Here is a 6,930-nt window from a genome sequence, read left to right on the forward strand (position 1 = left end):
GTGTGTGCCCCTCTTCTTGAGGATAGGTGAGTTATGCGAACATGCCCTTTGGCCGCTTTGTCCCTTGTTTGGGAATGTGCAAGTGAAAGTTTTTCTCCTGGAGGGCATGACGCGGCCGGCCCGTGTGTCATGCAGGCCTTTCGAACAGCCAGAAGTTTACGCGGGGCAGAGATGGGGACACTGTTGCTATGCTAGGTGCGCTGCCATGGACAGGCACTATGCCCTTTCAGAGTTACAGGTCCCCTCGCGTGGCAGAGGTCTTCTGTTGGAAGTCTGTCTGTGGTCCTCGGGGACAGTGCTTTTGATCTCTGCAAGGTCCTTAGTAGTGTCGCTGTGGCAGTGGAGAAGTGCCATAATGCATGGGGTGGGGTAGGCGTCATCAAAGCAGACATGTATGTGGCCTGTCTTCCTTGGTGTACAGTGACCCCATGTTCGCATGATGTCTGTGGCTTCAGGTAAGGTCGAGTTGCCCTGAGGGCAGGAGGAGGGCACTTAGGACGAGGCTCTCAAAAATTTGAGCGTTTCCTCCAGGTTCAGGGCTGAGAAACCTGCCGGCTGGGCGCTGGCGAGACATGGCCGGGAAGATGGTCTAGTTTCTGCTGTGGGGTTCCAACCTGGATTATGGTTGCTTAATCCTACCACTTCCCGTGGTGGGCATACCCACGGGTCCACAGAACGTGATTTGTCCTATTTGGCGAGAATTGGCTTTTGGGCCAAATATCGTTAGCCCCTTGAGTGGTGCCAGGCTGCATCTTGCCTGTAGCCATCTTCAGGTTGGTTTCAGTCCACCCATAGGAGTTTCCCTTGCTTCCGGAAGCACTGGGAGTGGCCCAAGTGCACATCAGATGTGCTGTTAGCTGGCAGGATGTCCATGTCCACACTCATGTGACACCCACGGCCGGTAGGCAGGTCTCATCTAGGTTCGTCCTTTGGTCAGAAGGCATGGCTATGCGAGAGCGGGAGTCTGTGGCCTATTTCTACAGCTCCTGGGGGTCACAGTTCTCATAAGTCTCCTGCAGCTCACAGGGGTCTTTCTTTTTCTGTTGGGAGTCCAACCAGGGTGTTGTGTATAATCTCTGGTATTAACTATTGGAGGCCTCTGCAGAGGGCCACAGGGACACACAGAGAGCAAGACGCGTTTTCAGAGGCACACCAGGAACCCACAATCGCGTCCTCGTGCGCAGTCGCAGTCGCACACGCCCACGCGCGTGAATACACACATACAGCGTCTCACACACTGGCCAATGTACATGCCTAACGTCCTGCAGACATGCTGTGAGTCACAAAACAATAATCGGTGAGGGATAGAGGTCCTTGGGAAGCAGGTTCAGAGCAGAAGCCCAGGTAAACATTCGCATGGATCATGTTCCCTGAGGACCTCGGTCCACTTCTGAAGCCTCTGTTATTTCCGTCCACTTCTCAGGTGTATTTGCTTGGCAAGGCTGGCTCTCGACAAAAAGAAGACCTTCACGTACTCTGATGCCTGGATGAGCTAAGGAAAACTGAAAAAAGTGAGGCGGGCGCATACTGCTGAGCATGGCCTTGGATTACTCAGGACGGTAGGCATTCACTCACCCTAAGATGTGCCATGCCACATTAGGTTTTCCTCAGATGGGCCCAAAGGCTGCAAGAGTGGATTGATGTTTGCTTTTGCTGAGTGGTCTGAGGACTGTGGATTCCCCAGGCTGTTGGAGTACTCCAGGGTAATGTCTCCTCTGCAGAGCCGCATGGCCTGCCTGGTTATGTTCTGCAGCTTCCCAGCATGTATTCAGATCGATGATGACACCCTTGTATGCATTCCATGGAAAATCTGAACAAAATGAGTGAGAACACTCTACAGTCTCCTTATCGAAACTGAGGTCCAGCACGTTTCCTCTCTCGGGGTTAGGGCACAGTGAGGAGTGAGGGTCATCATCCCCTCCTGACATACATGCAAATACCACCCAGTACTCCAGCATTGGAGAGGTTTCTGTCTGAGGGTGGACCGTGTCTGCACATAAACTGGGTCGTCTATGAATCCCAGGTCCCTGCTGAAAGGCCGATGAGGGAATGTGAGGGGGCAGGCTCACCTCCTGATGTTCAGAGTCAGAGTGTGGGCTGAGGTAGGTGCAGTGAGCTTGCAGCTTGGGAGGTATGTTTTCGCCAGTGTCATGGTTTTTTTGTGCCGCTTTGGGTGTTTTTTCTGGAAGCCAAAATGAGAAAGCTTCCCTGGTTGGAGCCCGGAGACTCAGGCCAGGCCTGTGGCCCTCCCTGTTTTTGCGTTTGTCATGGTGAAGTTCTTGAGTGCCCAGTGGGGCTGGAGCAGTGGGTGTGTGGGGGCTGACGTTGGGCATCGGCGCAAGGGGGCTGATGGATTAGGCCTCGGTGTTGCGCTTGTCAGCTCCTGTATTGCAATTCCTGGCACAGTGTTTTCCCCCCGTGGGTCATCGTGGAGTGGGGTGAGATCCGAGTGTTGCATTTAAGCCTGCGTCGTGGCTGATGGTCTGGACAGGAAGGTAAGGCATGATAAGGACAGGTCCTACGTGATGTTGTGGCATGGGCTGTCATCATTGGGTTGCAGGCTCTGGCCTCGGCTTCTCAAGGATTTGTCATGTATGTGATGGGCTGGCATCACCTGCCTATGGAGAGGATGGCTTTGGCGGTTCACGTGGATGCGATGAGGTAGGTAACCTGTGTAGACTTGTGATCCCGTTGCCGGAGAAATGATTCCCAAAGGGTGTCTTGCGTAAGCTAGAAAAGATCGATATGCTGAGGAGTATGTGCTGGCCTGCTCGGGGTAGGTGAGGTATGCTAACATGCCCTTTGGCCACTTTGTTCCCTAGTTTGGGAGTGTGCAAAGCGAAAGTGTTTTTCCCGGAAGGCGTGACGCAGCCGGCCCATGAGGTACGGATGCCTGTCTAACAGCCAGAGGTTTATCCGAAGCAGTCCGTTGGCATGGTAGAGATGGGCGCACTGTTGTGATACCAGGTGCGCTGACCTTGACAGCCACTTTTCCCTTACTGGCTTCCAGGTCTCCTCGTGTGGCAGAGGTCTTCCGTTGGAAGTTTGTCTGTGGTCCTCGCGGACAGTGCTTTTCTCTGTGAGGTCCTCAGAAGTTTTGCTGTGGCAGTGGAGAAGTGCCAGGATGTATGGTGTGGGTTCGGCGTCATCAAAGCAGAAATGCTTGTGGTCTGTCTTCCCTGGTGTACAGTGTCCCCGTATTCGCATGTTATCTCTGGCTTCTAGTAGGGTCCAGTCGCCATGTGGGCAGGAGGAGGGCAGTGAGGACAAGGTTGCCGAGTGTTTGAGTGTTTCCTCGGGATTCAGGGCGCTGAATCCTGCCAGAGGGGAGCTGGCCGAGATGTGGCCGGAGAGGTGGCCTAGTTTTAACCGTGGGGTTTGAACCTGGGTCATGGTTACTGAAGACCACCTCTTGCCATGGTGGGCATTCCAACGGGTCCACGGAAAGTGATTTGGCCTAGTTGGCGAGAAGTCGCACTTGGGCTGAAGTCCATTAGACCCTTGAGAGGTACCGGGTTGCATCTTGTCTGCAGCCAGCAGCAGGTCATTGTCAACGCCATCCATCGGAGGTTCCCTTGCTTCCAAAAGCGCTGGGAGTGACCCCAGGTGCACATCTGATGTGCTAATAGCTAGCAAGGTCTCTAGGTCCATGTAGATGTGACACTCACGGCTGGGAGGCAGGTCTCCTCGACACTTTGTGCTTTGGTTAGAAGGCATGGCTGAGGGATAGCGGGAGTCGGTTGCCTATTTCAACAGCCTCTGGTGGTCAAAGTTAGCATATGGCCTCTTGAAGCTGGCAGGGGTATTTCTCCATTCAGTGGGGTGGTCCAAAGTCAGGGGATTGTGTATAACCTGCGACATTTACTATTCAGTGTCACTGCAGAGGGCCTCAAGGACACACAAAGACCAAGACGGGGATTCAGAGTTCCACACAGAAACCCACAAGCACATCATCGTGCGTAGTCATAGTCACACACGCGCACACGCAGGAACACACACATACACCCTCACACACAAAGGCCAACGTACATGCCTAAGTTCCTGCAGTCATGCTGTCAGACATACTTTCAGTTCTTGGTAAGGGACAGAGGTCCTTGTGAAGCAGGTTCAGGGCTCCAGCCCAGGTATATGTTAGTATAAATCATGTTCCCTAAGGACGCCCGTTCACTTCTGAATCCTGCATGATTTCTGTCCACATCTCAGGGGCAGCTGCTTGGCAAGGCTGGCCGTCAGCAAAGACAAGAGGACGTTTGTGTGGGCTGACGACTGGAGGTGCCGAGGAGAACTGGAAAAAGTGAGGCGGTCCCACGTTTCCGAGCGTAGACGTGGTTAACACAGGAAGGTAGGCGTTCAGCCACACTAAAATGTGCCTTTGGATATTAGGTGTTCCTCAGGCGGGCCCAGTGGCTTCAAGAGTAGATTGACTGTTGCTCTTGCAGAGTCGCCTGGGGGCTGTGGATTCCCCAGGGTTTTGGAGTACTACGAGGTCATGGCTCTTCTGCAGACCCGCATGGCATGCCCGGTTGTGTTCTGCAGCGTCCCAGCATGTGCTTGTTTCGATGATGACACCCCTGTATGCATTCCTTGGAAAATCTGAACAAAATGAGTGAGAACACTCTACCGTCTCCTCATCGAGTCTGAGGTCCAGCAGGTTTCCTCTCACGGGCGTACGGACAGTGAGGAGCGAGGTAGGTAACCTGCGTAGAGTTGTGATCCCATTGCCGGAGGAATGACGCCCAAAGGGTGTCTTGCAGGACGTAGAGAAGATAGACATGCTGAGGTGTCTGTGCCGCTCTCCTTGAGGATAGGTGAGTTATGCGAACATGCCCTTTGGCCACTTTGTTCCCTTGTTTGGAAATGTGCAAAGGGAAAAGTTTTTCTCCCAGAAGGCATGATGCGGCCGGCCTGTGAGGCACGCAGACCTTTCGAACAACCAGCGATTTATCTGGAGCAGTCTGTTGGTGGAACAGTGACGTGGGCACTGTTGGCGATGCCAGGTGCTCTGCCGTGGACAGGCACTGAGCCCTTTGAAGCTTCCAGGTCCCCTTGGGTGGCAGAGGTCTTCCGTTGGCAATCTGTCTGTGGTTCTCGGGGACAGTGCCTTTGATCTCTGCGAGGTTATCGGTAGCACCGCGGTGGCAGTGGAGAAGTGCCAGGATCCGTGGGGTAGGGTCCGTGTCATCAAAGCATACATGCTTACCGTCTGTCATCCCTGGTGTACAGTGTCCTGCTGTGTGCATGATGTCTGTGGCTTCCAGTAGGGTCGAGTTTCCCCGTGGGCAGGAGGAGGCACAGAGGACGAGGCTGGGAAGGATTTGTGCGTTTCCTCGGGGTTCAGGGCCGCCAACACTGCTGTCTGGGTGCTGGCGAAACACGGCAGGGATGGTAGCCTAGTTTCGGCTGTGGGGTCCGAACTTGGGTCATGGTTGCTGAAGCCCACCACTTCCTGTGGTGAGCATTCCTACGGTTCCACGGAAAGTGATTTGGCCTAGTTGGCGAGAATTGGCACATAGGCCGAATTTCGTTGGCCCCTTGAGTGGTGCCGGGCTGCATCTTGCCTGTAGCCTGCTACAGGTCTGGGTTGGCGTGACCAGCGGAGGTCCTCTTGCCTCTGGGAGTGCTGGAATTGGCCCCAAGTGCACATCAGATGTGCTACTAGCTGGCAGGATCTCCGGGTCCACGTATATGTACCACCCACGGCCGGGAGGCAAGTCTGGTTAGGTCTTTGTGCTTTGGTCAGAAGGCTTGGCTGTGGGAGAGTGGGAATCCGTGGTCTACTTCAACAACCTCCGGGTTTCAGAGTTCACATTCAGCCTCTAGAAGCTTGAAGGGGTCTTTCTCTATTCAGGGAGGGCGGTGTCCAAAGCCAGCGCGCTGTGTATAAACTGTGGTTTTACGGTTCGGTGTCTCTGCAGAGGGCCTCAGGGACACACGGAGACCATGATGCGGATTCAGAGGAACACAGAGAATCCCGGAAGCGTGTCCTCGTGAGCAGTGACAGTCACACATGTGCACACGCGTGAACACACATATAGACCCTCTCACATACCGGGCAACGTACGTGCCTAACATTCTGCAGTCGTGCTGTCAGACAAACATTGAGTTCTCAGTAAGGCTGGAGGTCCTTGGGAAGCAGGGTCCGGGCTCGAGCCCAGGTTAACATTCACATGAATCACGTTCTCTGCAGACCCCGGTCCAATTCCGAAGCCTGCGTGATTTCTGTCCACTTCTCAGGTGCAGTTGCTGGGCAGGGGTAGCTGTCAGGAAAGGCAAGAAGAGTTTCGCGTTGTGTGATGACTGGAGGTGCTAAGGAGAACTGGAAAAGTGAGGTGGGGGCAGGTTGCTAAGCATGGTCCTGGATGACTCAGGAAGGTAGGCGTTCACCCACCCTAAGATGTGCCACTGGATATTAGGTTTTCCTCAGACGGGCCCAGTGTCTTCAAGAGTAGATTGACTGTTGCTCTTGCAGAGTGGCCTGAGGGCTGTGGATTCCCCAGGGTTTTGGAGTACTACGAGGTCATGGCTGCTCTGGAGACCTGCATGGCATGTGCGGTTGTGTTGTGCAGCGTCCCAGCACGTGCTTGGATCGATGATGACACCCTTGTATGCATTCCTTGGAAAATCTGAACAAAATGAGTGAGAACACTCTACCGTCTCCTCATCGAGTCTGAGGTCCAGCACGTTTCTTCTCTCGGGCATAGGGGACAGTGAGGAGCGGGGTAGGTAACCTGCGTAGAGCTGTGATCCCATTGCCGGAGGCATGACGCCCAAAGGGTGTCTTGCAGGACGTAGAGAAAATAGATATGCTGATGTGTCTGTGCCGCTCTCCTGGAGGATAGGTGAGTTATGCGTACATGCCCTTTGGGCACTTTGTTACCTTGTTTGGGAATGTGCAAAGCTAAAATTGTTTTTCCCACAGGGCATGATGTG

General features: G+C 54.0%; 3 non-coding genes across 3 annotated transcripts; all 3 read left to right on the forward strand.

Annotated features, from left to right (window-relative positions):
- Positions 1 to 1,770: 1,770 nt before the first annotated feature.
- On the forward strand, positions 1,771 to 1,863 carry LOC136119594 (small nucleolar RNA SNORD116). The gene has a single exon (XR_010655575.1). It is a non-coding gene; the product is annotated as a small nucleolar RNA SNORD116 (small nucleolar RNA).
- A 2,690-nt stretch (positions 1,864 to 4,553) lies between these two features.
- Positions 4,554 to 4,646, forward strand: LOC136119601 (small nucleolar RNA SNORD116). The gene has a single exon (XR_010655581.1). It is a non-coding gene; the product is annotated as a small nucleolar RNA SNORD116 (small nucleolar RNA).
- Positions 4,647 to 6,583: 1,937 nt separating this feature from the next.
- Positions 6,584 to 6,676, forward strand: LOC136119568 (small nucleolar RNA SNORD116). Its single transcript, XR_010655552.1, has one exon. It is a non-coding gene; the product is annotated as a small nucleolar RNA SNORD116 (small nucleolar RNA).
- Positions 6,677 to 6,930: the final 254 nt, after the last annotated feature.

The sequence above is a fragment of the Phocoena phocoena genome, chromosome 2 (genome assembly GCF_963924675.1).
Source record: "Phocoena phocoena chromosome 2, mPhoPho1.1, whole genome shotgun sequence".
NCBI lineage: Eukaryota > Metazoa > Chordata > Mammalia > Artiodactyla > Phocoenidae > Phocoena > Phocoena phocoena.